We start from the raw sequence: 13,918 nt of genomic DNA, 5'->3' as shown, positions 1-13,918 counted from the left end.
CTTTGAATTTCCAGTATTACTACCATAGGCAATAACACCTACAGTAAACACCACACACACTCCAGTATCAGCCATTGAACAGTACTTGCACTTTCAACACTTGTTATGAAGGCTATATGACACACGTGGAGGCCAGATAGAGCTCTGAAACCATTGCTAAATGGCAGCACCCAAATCAAAACTGTAAAAAGATATCATGTATCAATGGTTAAAATCACAATAATAATGCAAAAAAAAAAAAATTGTGAAAACAAAATGTTCCCAAAAGTGCAATCATGACATGTTTTGCTGCTGGAATAGGCTACACCCCCCTGCATCCCTGATTTGTCTTAAGCAGGTTTGAGAATATCAGGCTTAGACCAAAGCAAAACCACTCCAATAAACTCTGTTCTGTAGTGGACTTGCGCTTTTACATGTTGTGTCTCAGTTGGCTCATGGGGATGTCTAACTGTATCTGGTGTACTACTATTTCATTTTTACTTGGCATGTTTCCACCTCCTGTCAAATAATATCCATTCTTGGCTTACAGCTATTTATGTATTTACCTTTTTAATCTGCTAATTACTTTGTTACTTGTGTTAAAATGTGTATGATGGATGATTTGGAGTGACACACTTGATTTATTTCATTGGAATAAATGTATAATTGGTGCCTTGTGTATTATCTATGGCATTTGAAAGCTGTTTACCAAAGAATTCAATAATAGTCTATAAAATGTTTTATCGGAGCTGTTGAAGATTTTTTGACTATAAAATTACTCAAAAGAACTATAACATGACCCATGGTCTACATTTTGTGTAGATAATGTGTAAAGGACGATGTTACAGCACTTATAAAAATTACTAATGACCTCCTTATGGCAGCTGATTCTTGTTTAATTACTATTCTCATCCTCCTTGATCTGAGTGTGGCCTTTGACACTATTTGTCACACTACTCTTCTCAATAGATTATCTTCGATTGGCATTACCCACACTCCACTAGATTGGTTCAGATTCTACCTCTCAGGCCACACTGTTTGTTCAGCTTAAAACTTTCACATCCCAACCCACCGCTGTTACTTCAGGTGAGCCCCAGGGCTCTGTCCTGGGGCCCCTCCTTTTCATTATTTACCTCCTTCCCCTTGGCAATATCTTTCGTAAATATAACATTAGCTTCCACTGTTATGCTGATGACACTCAGCTCTATCTCACTAGCAAACCTACTGCTTCCTTTCCACCCTCCTCACTTACTGATTGCATAGCAGAAATCAAATCCTAGTTTTCTTCAAATTTTCTTAAATTAAATAGTGACAAAACAGATTCTCCTCATTGGTACAACATCAATATTATCCAAAACTGATCATTTTTCGTTTGTTATTGATAATTCCTCTGTCTCCCCTTCCCCACAGGTTAAGAGTCTGGGTGTCATCCTTGACAGTACTTTATCCTTTCAGTCCCACATCAATAACATCTCCCGGTCTGCATATTTCCACTTGCGTAACATTAATCATATTCACCCCTCCCTTACTCCCCACACCACTGCTATCCTTGTTCATAGCCTTGTCACTTCTCATCTGGATTATTGCAATTCCCTTTTCTTTGGTCTTTCTCGCAAATCTCTTTATAAGCTTGAACTGGTCCAGAATTCAGCTGAACGCATCATTACTAGAAGCCCCTCTATTCTCCATATCACTCCTGTCTTGCAGCAGCTTCATTGGCTTCCAGTTCAGTTCCGAATTCAACTCACAATTCTCCTACCAACTTTTAAGGCTATCCACAACCTTGCCCCTCCATATCTGTCTGACCTCCTCCATGTTGCCATTCCCTCCCGTACCCTTAGATCCTCTTCCTCCATCCACTTGACTGTTCCCTTTGTCCATCTTACCACTATGGGGAGCAGAGCATTCAGTTGCTCTGCTCCCTAGCTTTGGAACCCACTACCACCTGAGCTTAGCAATATTGAATCATTTTCACTTTTTAAATCTAAACTTAAAACTCATTTGTTTAAGACTGCTTTTTCTCTTTGATTACAATTGCTCTGTCTGATTTTAACTTTTGTATTGTATTTATTGTTTATAATCTGTGTTTTGTTATTGTTCGGTGTCCTTGAGTGTTTAGAAAGGTGCCTACAAATAAATAAGATGTATTATTATTATTATTATTATTATTATTATTATTATTATTACTATTATCTATACTAATAAAAGGCAAAGCCCTCACTGACTGACTGACTCACTCACTCACTCACTCACTCACTCATCACTAATTCTCCAACTTCCCGTGTAGGTGGAAGGCTGAAATTATGCAGGCTCATTTCTTACAGCTTACTTACAAAAGTTAGGCAGGTTTCATTTCATAATTCAAAGCGTAACGGTCATAACTGGAACCTCTTTTTTGTCCATATACAGTAATGGACGGCAGCTCGCTGGCTGTGGGAGGCGGGGTTGCGGGGGTTGCGTATTGCGTCATCACGCCTCACACGTAATCACGTGAACTGACTGTGAAGGAGAAAGGACGGCCTTATATGGCGTTCGTTTATAAAACAGCGGACAGGCTGTGTAAAGGCAGCTTCACAAAAAAACAGATCCTTAACAAATTGTTATTGGTATATTTTCCCTCAGTTTAAAAAGGTTTTCTTTTCTTCTTAATAAAAATTTAAAAGCAGAACTTCACCGCTGCAAAGCGCGCCTGACTTTATTGAAAAGAAACTAAACTTGCAGTGCCGCTATTCAATGACACTTGCCTAACGCCTGACTTTATTGAAAAGAAACTAATCTTGCAGCGCAGCTATTCAATCTCGCGCCGCTATTCAATGACACTTGCCCAATGCCTGACTTTATTGAAAAGAAACTAAACTTGCAGCGCCGCCGCTATTCTATGACACTTGCCTAACGCCTGACTTTATTGAAAAGAAACTAAATTTGCAGTGCCGCTATTCAATGACACTTGCCTAACGCCTGACTTTATTGAAAAGAAACTAAACTTGCAGCGCCGTTCTTCACTGACGCGCCGCTATTCAATGACACTTGCCTAACGCCTGACTTTATTGAAAAGAAACTAAACTTGCAGTGCCGCCGCTATTCTATGACACTTGCCTAACGCCTGACTTTATTGAAAAGAAACTAAATTTGCAGTGCCGCTATTCAATGACACTTGCCTAACGCCTGACTTTATGGAAAAGAAACTAATCTTGCAGCGCCGCTATTCAATCACGCACCGCTATTCAATGACACTTGCCTAACGCCTGACTTTATTGAAAAGAAACCAAACTTGCAGCGCCACCGCTATTCTATGACACTTGCCTAACGCCTGACTTTATTGAAAAGAAACTAAACTTGCAGTGCCGCCGCTATTCTATGACACTTGCCTAACGCCTGACTTTATTGAAAAGAAACTAAATTTGCAGTGCCGCTATTCAATGACACTTGCCTAACGCCTGACTTTATGGAAAAGAAACTAATCTTGCAGCGCCGCTATTCAATCACGCACCGCTATTCAATGACACTTGCCTAACGCCTGACTTTATTGAAAAGAAACCAAACTTGCAGCGCCACCGCTATTCTATGACACTTGCCTAACACCTGACTTTATTGAACAGAAACTAAACTTGCAGCGCCGCTCTTCACTGACGCGCCGCTATTCAATGACACTTGCCTAACGCCTGACTTTATTGAAAAGAAACTAATCTTGCAGTGCCGCTATTCAATGACACTTGCCTAATGCCTGACTTTATTGAAAAGAAACTAAACTTGCAGTGCCGCTATTCAATGACGCGCCACTATTTAATTACACTTGCCTTACGCCTGATGAGCCAACAATTAGGGCGAAACACGTGTTGCGTACTCTTTGCATTATTTGACAGTAAACTATTTTCAACCATTCTATGATCTGCTTCTCACAACTGAAGGCACCGTGGCTGATGTTAGCTGACTTGCTGGCCAACCATAAGCGTTACCTGGCAGGTAACCACCCATACAATCAGATTGTGATTCAGACTACGAATGCCGTGAATGTAATTACCCCGGTCTACATACTAGAGAAAACCTCAATGAAAAAGAAACAGTGTGTAAACATACATATTAACACATGTGCAATTAAACATGCGCATTTACGGGGTGATTTCTCAGGCTTAAAAGCTCGCCTTTTATTAAAAAGGTAAATGCAAACTGTTTTCATTCTGAAGGGCACAAACCACATTGGATTTCAGCCGTTAAACGCGCAAAAATGTCGGTACACCAGATAAATAAGCGCAACATATTATCAGTTGTATTGTATGCTTACAATACATATAGAAATGCGTTAATCGTTAACTAATAGTATGGGATGGTGTTTTTCGACTCGCGCCTTGATTTAAATGATTCCATGTCTTGGTGGGTTTGCGTAGCTTATTGTCAATAGCTTTACACCTGTTTTTAAGACTTATTGACTGAAACGGGCTTTCACGATAAAAGTTAGGGCTTTGCTACAGAATACACCCTCCACAAGTTAAGGAAGTAAAAATAAAGGTATATATTTCTGTTTTATTTAAACCTTTTAAGTTCGTATGCATAGCCCCATTTGGCTGTTTTAGTTTTTTTTTTCTTTCTTCAGTAATATTTAATCTTCTTAAAGAAAAACAACATATGCATTTTACTTTTTTGGTATCTCTTTAGTAATATTTTAGTGTAAAAGGATAACCAGTATTTAAACCTTTTATGTTACTTTATAAAGTTATTTTACACAATGTTGAAAAATTAATAAGAAAGCTACATATTTTGGCAGCTGCTGCTTTAATTTTCAATGAAATGAAAAAAGCTCTCCAAGAGAAAACCTCAATGAAGAAGAAACAGTTTGCACTATCTAAAAAGGAGAAACCCTCATTTATAAAAGGTTTACTGCAGATGACTTAACTGAAAATAAATTAATAGTTCCTATGTGTATAATACATATTTATCTATTTGACTTATGCCTTTATTCCAGCAACTTGCAACATCTGAGGTACAATTTGTTACATTACTTTTGTTTTTTGCAGCACAGGCAGGTGAAGTGACTTCCTCAGGGTCACACAGTGGTGTCAGTACCAGGATTTGAACTGACAAGCTCCAGGTTTGCTGAAATATTACTGAAGAAAGAAAAAAAACGAAAACGGGCAAATGGGTCTATGCATACAACTGTCCATCCATCCATTATCCTACCCGCTATATCCTAAATACAGGATCCTATCCCTGCCAACACAGGGCACAAGGCAGGAAACAAACCCCGGGCAAGGTGCCAGCCCACTGCAGGGCACACACACCCACACACACCCACACACCAGGGACAATTTAGAATCGCCAATGCACCTAACCTGCATGTCTTTGGACTGTGGGAGGAAACCGGAGTACCCGGAGAAAACCCAGACAGACACGGGGAGAACATTCAAACTCCACGCAGGGAAGCGAACCCGGGTCTTCTAACTGGCACCTTTCACTGCGCCACCATACCGCCCGCATACAAACTTAAAAGGTTTAAATAAAACAGAAATATATACCTTTATTTTTACTTCCTTAACTTGTGGAGGGTGTATCCTGTAGCAAAGCCCTAACTTTTTTCATGAAAGCCCCTTTCAGTCAATAAGCCTTAAAAACAGGTGTAAAGCTAAACTTGCAGCACCGCTATTCAATTACACTTGCCTAACGCCTCTCCTAAGGGGGGATACTGTGGGATCTGGGCATCCGTCAAAGCACCAATCACAGGCCCGATTAGAAAGCGGGAAGCTGTGATTTGTCGTCTCCCTCCCATGTAACAATCACAGTCCGTGTTACAACGCACTATGTATGTATGTATATATGTATATATGTGTATATGTAGATATGTATATATATGTATATGTATATATATGTTTACATAACCTCTTTAACACACTACTTCTCTGCTGTGAAGCGCGGGTATTTTGCTAGTTATTATTATATTCTGAAGATGCATTTATGCACAGCCTGTGACTCTGTCTTTTTAGCAAGAAATGAAGCAAGTCTTTAGGATAACTTTCAGATTTTCAAAATGTCCCTGTTGAGCTGGATATAGTCACAAAGGTAGAGAGTGCTCCCCATTTCATTTTAAGAACAAATACTTCCATGATACTGGGTAATGGAGGCTTTATTATTTAACTTATTACTCCTACTCATGGCACAGATTAAAGAGATACTGATACTTCAGAGTGATGTGAGAGATTCTGTGGAATGATGTTGACTTTATTCCAACTTCCAGTGCAGGGCCCTAATAAATGTGAAGAACTCCCAGCTCTTTGTCTCCGTCCTTGAAGTGTGGTCTGACTTGTCTTGGCTGGGTGGGCACTTCACCATGTACTTTGTAATTTCTTATACACAGTATGACTCATTCTGTTATCACCCAGATAAAGTGTCATATACTTGTGTCCCACTTTGCAGAAGTCTGGCACTCGGAACCCATTTTTAAAGTAAAGCTTTATGCTGTATTACTAGAAACACACACAAAAATACATACAGAAACAAATAAAGCTTTCTAATATTGCCCACATTTTGTTTCCAGAAGTTTTATTCTGCTTTAACCTCATTCCTAACTCCAGCTCTTCCTCTTTTCCCCTAGTTATTCCCATTTTTATAGATTCCTCCAATAGAGGCTTCATTTTTATAGTTTTTCCCAAACCCAGCTGGACAATGGTTAAATTGTCCTGCACTGCAAAGAAGTGGTAGCAATTGCAGTTGAAAATAGCAGTAACATTGCCATGTATACAGTGAAATTCTTACTTCCATGTCTGGCCAACATTCAACATGTCATCATTCTTCAGCTGCGTGATAAACAAAGTGATCTAAAATAGTAAGTCAATATTAATGGAACATCCCTAAATACCCATCTTGGTAGTGGACTGGTTTTAAAGGAAGAATGTACTGTTGGCTAATTCAGTAACAGTTCAATGCACAGCCTTCGAAAGTTCACAAGTTCTTGACATGCTCCTCAGTGCTGGTAAGAGGTCAGCTTAGGATAACAACTACAAATAGGCCACCATGAAGTGAGAAGCCCTTCTTCACCCACAGAGCTCTGGGAATCTGGAACAAACTACTGAGTCACATAGTTTAACAAATTATAATTCGGATTATATATTTGTTAAACAAACAATCTGGTGCACTATATGGGCTCCTCTCGTTTGTCAGATGCTATGTCATGGACACAAAAATCAATTTCAGATTAGCTTTCCTTTGCAGACACCCTTTGGCAAAAATTCAATAAAAGTGCCATCTCAGCTGATTAATACGTTTTTATCAGATGATATTCAAAAGGCTAGCAGAGCACTAGCCTGTAGAAATTGATGATCTTGTCTACAGAAAAGCTTTACTTCTACTCAGCAACTCAGAAATAGCATGTCTTTTGTCTGCTAGACACACATCTGCGGAGTAGAGTTGCCTTCTGCAAGAGTGGGTCCCGCATGTGTAGTTCATGTCTGTTGTTTTAGTAAAGGTGTCTTTGTGTGTGACTAGGGACAGCCCTGCTTGCCACCCAAAACAAAGGTGTCAATACCATTTAAATTTTTCCGAAAAAAGTTAGAAAAATAACTAAAGTGACAGAAGACACTTTAGAGATAAACTGAAAGACCGGACAGGACAGAGTGAAGGTCAACATTAAAGATCAAAAAAGATTTGCTAACAAACAGACAAGGAAAGTCAGAAACCAACTTGTCATAATCCTATTTGGGCCATGTAGTGTAGATGATAAAATTAAATTTTGACAAAAGAAGTGGACAGCAGTGCTTTGTAAGAAAAGAGGTTTACTGAAAAGTATTAAAGCTGTGGTGAGCCCACAGGAACATATTGCCTATAAAAAGTTTTCACCCTTTAGACATTTTCAAATTTTCCTGTTGTGCAACATTGAATCACAGTGCATTTAATTTTTTGACAGTGATCAATAGAGAAAGACTCTCTCTATAACACATTTAAATTATCACTGGTGCAGCCAATTGAATTTAGAAGTCACATAATTAGTTTAATAATAATAACAATTCTTTGCATTTATAATGAAGATCACCTGTCTGTAGTCAAGGGGTTTCAATTGACTGTAGTATAAAAGCACCTTGTCTGGCAGGTCCAATTTCCAGTGACTCAGTATTGTGGCCTAATCTACACAATGAAGGCAGAAGAACTCCAAGAAGCTCTGTGAAAAACATAAGTCAGGAGATAGGTACAAGAAAACATCCAAGTCACGGTTTTTCCCTTGGAGTCCAGATAAATCAAGCATTAAGAAATGGAAAGATCATGGTACAGTTGTAAATCTGCCTAGAGCAGGCCATCCACAAAACCTGAGTGATCATGGAAGAAAAAAGACTAATCACCTATTACAACTCTGAAGGAGTTACAAGATACAATGGGTATAAACGGTGCGTATGCACAAAAATGTTACTTACGAATGTTTCCACACTCAAATCGAGATGTATAAAACCTAAACTTGCATCAAGCACACTGCCTCAGCCACGCTACCTATTTGAACTGCTCTCAAACAGCAAACGCTTCAGAGCCTTTCCTTTTGGACCTCGCGGTTCAGAAACAGTTTCATCCCAAGAACTATAAACGCACTCAATCAGTCCATCAAGTGCTCCTTGTAGAACTGTTTTTACTTATAAGTACAATTACCTCACTGTAAACTTGCGATATAGTTATAATATTGCACAATCTGAGCCACTTTATAAAGTGCGTATTTACATATGATTACGATATCATTTTTAAAATGAAATGCAGCAAAATATGTTTATTATATTATACAGATAAAACTTTAACTTCATTTAAATAATCTATATTTTTAATAATTAAACATGTGAGGACACGGTTTCGCTGTGCTAGCAAGGATCTGGCGCTACCGTTCACAGATTGTTCCTGCCTCGCGCTGTATTCTTGCTGGGTCTGGCGCGACACTGAATGTATAGAATTAAACACGTACTATGAAGATATTTCCATGTTCCTTAAAGGTTTTGAAGAATCGGCGTTCTATGCTTACAGATGGCTTAACGTCTGTTACAGAGCTGATTGTGTGGCGATTGGGTATTTGGAGAAAGAAAAGTAAGGACAGGAATTGGGGGTTAGTACTTTTGAAAGAGACAGTACTGCTACAATAAAGTATTTAATCAAAGGTCGCGCATGGCACAGCAAGCATCCTGTGTGAGACATGAACACTCACTGCGCCACCGTGTTCCCATGTTTAATAACATGCTTTAACTCCTATCATCATGAAAATGATATCTCGTATACATCTCAGTATTTCAATTATTCAGAGAGCTGTAATATTACGAATGTAATGGATTCTGTGTCCTGTCGGAGGAAGAGAAAGCCCGGAAGCACGAAATAATTCACACACATAGAGCACATAGAAGATCAAATACAAAACAAAACATTTAACGTGCTACTTTAGTTACGATGGGATTTGAGAATCTAGTGAATTAAACGATTTTAAGATGAAGTTTATGATGTTCTACTTTAATGACAAAATAAATTACGTGATTAAAGTGACCGGGATTTATGGAGCAGAACGTGGAAGTTGGCGTTCACACAGATTTATGCATCTGGATTTTTTTTGTGCGTAAGCACATTTCCAGTTTTGTCCGTACGCCATGTTATAGTGTGAGTTCTACGCACAACATTATACATGAGGCCCCAGATGTGTAAGAGCTGATAGAGGCCTGTGATCAAAGACACTAGGTTGTCATGGCTGACAAGGCCAAGTTAAATCCACTGTGATTCAATGTAAATTTCAGAACTACCAAGTGCAATTGAAACTTTTTAATAACAACTGTGTTTATGGCCATTTGAATTGATTTGATGGAAGTTCTAAGACTATTATCCACTGAGGTCACTATCTATCTACAAGAATTGCTAAATACTTGTACAGTAATTCATTTAACTCATCCCTGTGTCTCTTTCTTTCTTTCTTTCTTTCTTTCTTTCTTTCTTTCTTTCTTTCTTTCTTTCTTTCTTTCTTTCTTTCTTTCTTTTTCATGCTGTGCTTTTTTCAACATTTGCTCAAATTCTCCTCCAGACACTCTCCAGGTTTTGTTCCTGCCTCGTACCCTATGCTAGCTGGGATAGGCTCCAGCTCCCCCTTCCACCTTGGTCTGGATTAAGCAGGTTAGACAATGACATAACTTGACTTATTATTAATTGTGGTGTTGGGTTACACTCATACGGATGTAGTTAGTGATAACCTGAAAAAAAAGGCCTCAGTTAACACCAGTGCCTGTTATGTTGGGTCAATCCAGTTTGTTTAGTCTGAAGACTGTTATAATATAACATAACATTATGTTCTCAGACCTGTTAAATCCAATACATGGTTGCAGGTGGCTTGAGCCCACCCTGGCAATACTGGGTGCAACCTAATAACCAACAATGGTCAGAGCACTACGTTATTGTAGCACATATATAATGTCTAATCTGAATCATTTTAGCTTGTCTTGTTCTTATAATACAATTAAACAGCACACTGAACAAGATTTATTTTTATTTTAAGAAATTCCTTTACTTTTAACTTCCACAATGTTTGGAATTGAAAACTGATGTAACTTCTTGTTCTTGTTCTTTTCTATTGTTCTTACTGCCTCAAATACATGACTTTCCCCTTAGACAAAACTTGGATTTTGAAAATCTGACCTCTTCTCAGCACTTTCTGTTTTTCTATCTATGTTCGATGTAGTTTTCTCTGTAGAGAAAAATCTACTAAAGGAGTTCTGCTTAAAATCAATAGGCTTCCAGCATTTTACTGTGGCTATAATGACTATGCCAAGTTCTCTTAGAATAATTGATTTCTTATTGGGTTATTGTGTCATGGATTTTCACCCTAACACACAGGAACAACACAACCAGTTGTCAAATTGTATTCAAGAATGCCTGAAATGTGTAAATCTATTTTAAACTGAAAGCTGAATTATAAACATAACATTTTCTCTGTTTACACACCTAGGGTATATGAAGGGAAAGTAAAACATTTGCAAAGTTTATTTTCTCCCTGAAAATATGACTTTCTTTTTCTTTGTGAAGTTATTCTCATTCAATTCATCCTTCTTATATAGACAGTTTTGTGTAGAGCTTTCAAAGGACTCAAGTATGCCTGTCTTTTGAAAAGTGAAAAGAAAACATCTGATTTGATTATCCATTTGCGAATAAAAACCTTGTCCAAAGGCTGCCAACACAGGGAAGTCAGTGACCAAACATGCATATCTTTAGGGATGTGGGAGGAAACCAAAGACACATGGAGAACTCTATGCAGACAGTAACCAGGTACGCTCTTAAAAATAACGGTTCTTTATTGGCATTATCTGGTTCTTTACTGGGTTGTGTGGTTCGTTGTCGCTGCATTACTTGACCAGGTACCATTTCATTTTGGTATGGGTTCTTTGATATATGAAGTTATTTTTTTGTATTTTGAAAAACTTCCTAATATGCAGAAAAAAAGCAACATTTTTTATGGATGGTGGGATGCAGGGCACTAACAGATCAAGAAAACCTGGACTTAGCCTGTGTTACTGGAAATATGTAGTGAGACCCATTGGTATTTCACATATATTTTACCATCTACAGTGTTTATTCACTGTATTAAGCCTGTTACAGATCTAAATAAATAAAGATTCTTTCTAGACCCTTCATGCAGATGGGTCTTTTGGCTTTGCTCTGAAGAACCACTCTGGCACCTTTATCTTTAGAAGTGTATGTGATGGGAGTTAGCAGCACTAACTACTGCAAACACCATAGCTCTGCACTCGAATCCAGACTTGCCAAATTAATTTACAAAATATAAGATGCTGTCCTTTTAAAACCTGTGCAACTTTTCTATCTTAGATTGCTCAGGTAATCATATAGATTATAATCCTGGGAGTGAAAACCATGCCTATCAACATTATACTACAGTGTCTTAAAAATATTAAAGTGAAAAGTGTGGCATTTCTGAGCAAATAGCATAATGTAAAATAACAAAACTCAGCTTATTCCAACTGAAGATAATGGCAGGGAAGAGCCTAAGAGACTATTATAACTATTCAATTAATAAACCCAAGCTTGTTAGAATGAATGGTGAAGGAAAACTGTGGTGTAGCCTTCAGCCTGAGGATATAAGATTGGTAGGTCAAGGATTGGGGAGAGCATATATTTAAAAGTCACTGGACTACAGGAAGATGGCGAGAGTGAAGAGTTTGAAGGTATCCTGTTGATGGTGTTCCTTTACTTTAATCCTCTATTTTCTACCTTCTAAAGTCTATGTGTCTGAGAATGCAAAACATTTGAGAAGGCAGGTGCACTTCGTTAGTGCAGTGAGAGGAAGGAAGCATGGATTCTAGCTCAGATCTCTTCCTATGGTTTAGATTGGTCTTAAAGAGGATTTGTGTAATTAATGTTGAAAGAAAAAGCACTTTTTGTAGAGATTCTTAAGTTTGATTTTGGAAAAAGTTGGAACATTAGAAACTTTTGAGGTTGTGTTAGTAGTGGAACTGTTTATATGGTTGTATCTAAAGGTCTTCCGGGATGCACTGGTGGAGATCCTGAAGATATTGTACACGTGTTAAAAATGACAGCAGTTAAAAAATTTTTTCTGCTCCTGCAAGCACTGTTTCTATTTTGAGAGTTCCCATCATACAGTCATTGTTTTTTTTTGAAGGTCTTAGATTTGAGCATTGGAGGAGACCAGCTTGGGGTAGACATGGAAGAAACCAGTTATAGAATAAATACATCTGGTCACGTGGCATATTTTAAAAAGAGTGCTCCTGATATTTTTTGTTTTTGGGGTGACTTGACACCATAGTACGGTGAAATTGTGACTACACAGTATAGTAACCAAACCATTACAAATATATCAGGAATGGCTCATCTATAAAGGCTGCTGAGGAGCTGTGGTCCACAACACAATATGAATATACCATGTGCCAAGTCTTTAAACACAATTTTGTTATGAAAAAAGTATATTTATTTTTGAGTTTCCAGCATGGGCATGTTTCTTGATGTCTGAAATTCAAACATCTACCTAACACATAAACGTACACATTAATTTTAGAAATACAAAATTCCAAGATGTAGTTCTTAATCTACAAAACACTGTGGCATTACCTTTATTGCAGGTAAGAAAATGAGGACCTAATGGAGATTAATGTATCACTGGTTTAAACAATACTGCCTCACTGTTATGTATCGTTGTCTTTCAGCAAGCAAGGATAAATGGATCACATATTGTACGCAGGTATTCTTAAGCAAGCATGATTTGTCAGAGAAAAGGAAGGCTCAGAGTTGTAAGTTAACAGTAATTGTTAATATTTTATAAACATTAATCACAACTATGCTAAGGCAAATGGAGTGCATAAAAAATCAACCAGACTTTTGGAGGGAGTAACATCAGAAAAATTGCCCACCCAGGCAGTTTCACAAACAAGTCATTAGCTGCTAATGATTCATACTGTATAGTTGGTCCTTTGCTTCTTTTGAATTCATGTTGTTTTGGTTTTGCAGTTGGCCTTAGGTACAGTTTAAAGTTTCATGCAATTTAGTTTTCTCTCATCTGTCTCTTTTATTCCCATATTCTATTCTCTCCTCTGTGTCTGCACACACTTGGATAAAACAAAATAACTGCCTTTGAAAAGTGTCGATGTCAGAAACAAGAAATGTACAGCAGCTACTTCTCACTGCGTGTATAAAAATATGTATTTATATACTGTATACATAAAAATACTGTACATCTTTGTATTGCATAGTATACACACACATATACTGTATATTGATATACACAGACACACACACACCCACCCAACCCATAAATATATATATATATATATATATATATATATATATATATATATTCACTAAGCCGGGAGACAAGTAGCCACCCATGGAAAGCACGCCATGGGTGTCTTCTGATGAAGTGCGCATGCACGGGGCACGGTGCGACTCGCGATATTACTGTCAGAGAAAGTTAGAGGTGTTTTACGGA

Source organism: Erpetoichthys calabaricus, chromosome 1 (genome assembly GCF_900747795.2).
Source record: "Erpetoichthys calabaricus chromosome 1, fErpCal1.3, whole genome shotgun sequence".
Taxonomy (NCBI): Eukaryota; Metazoa; Chordata; class Cladistia; order Polypteriformes; family Polypteridae; genus Erpetoichthys; species Erpetoichthys calabaricus.
This window is presented reverse-complemented; position numbering follows the sequence as displayed.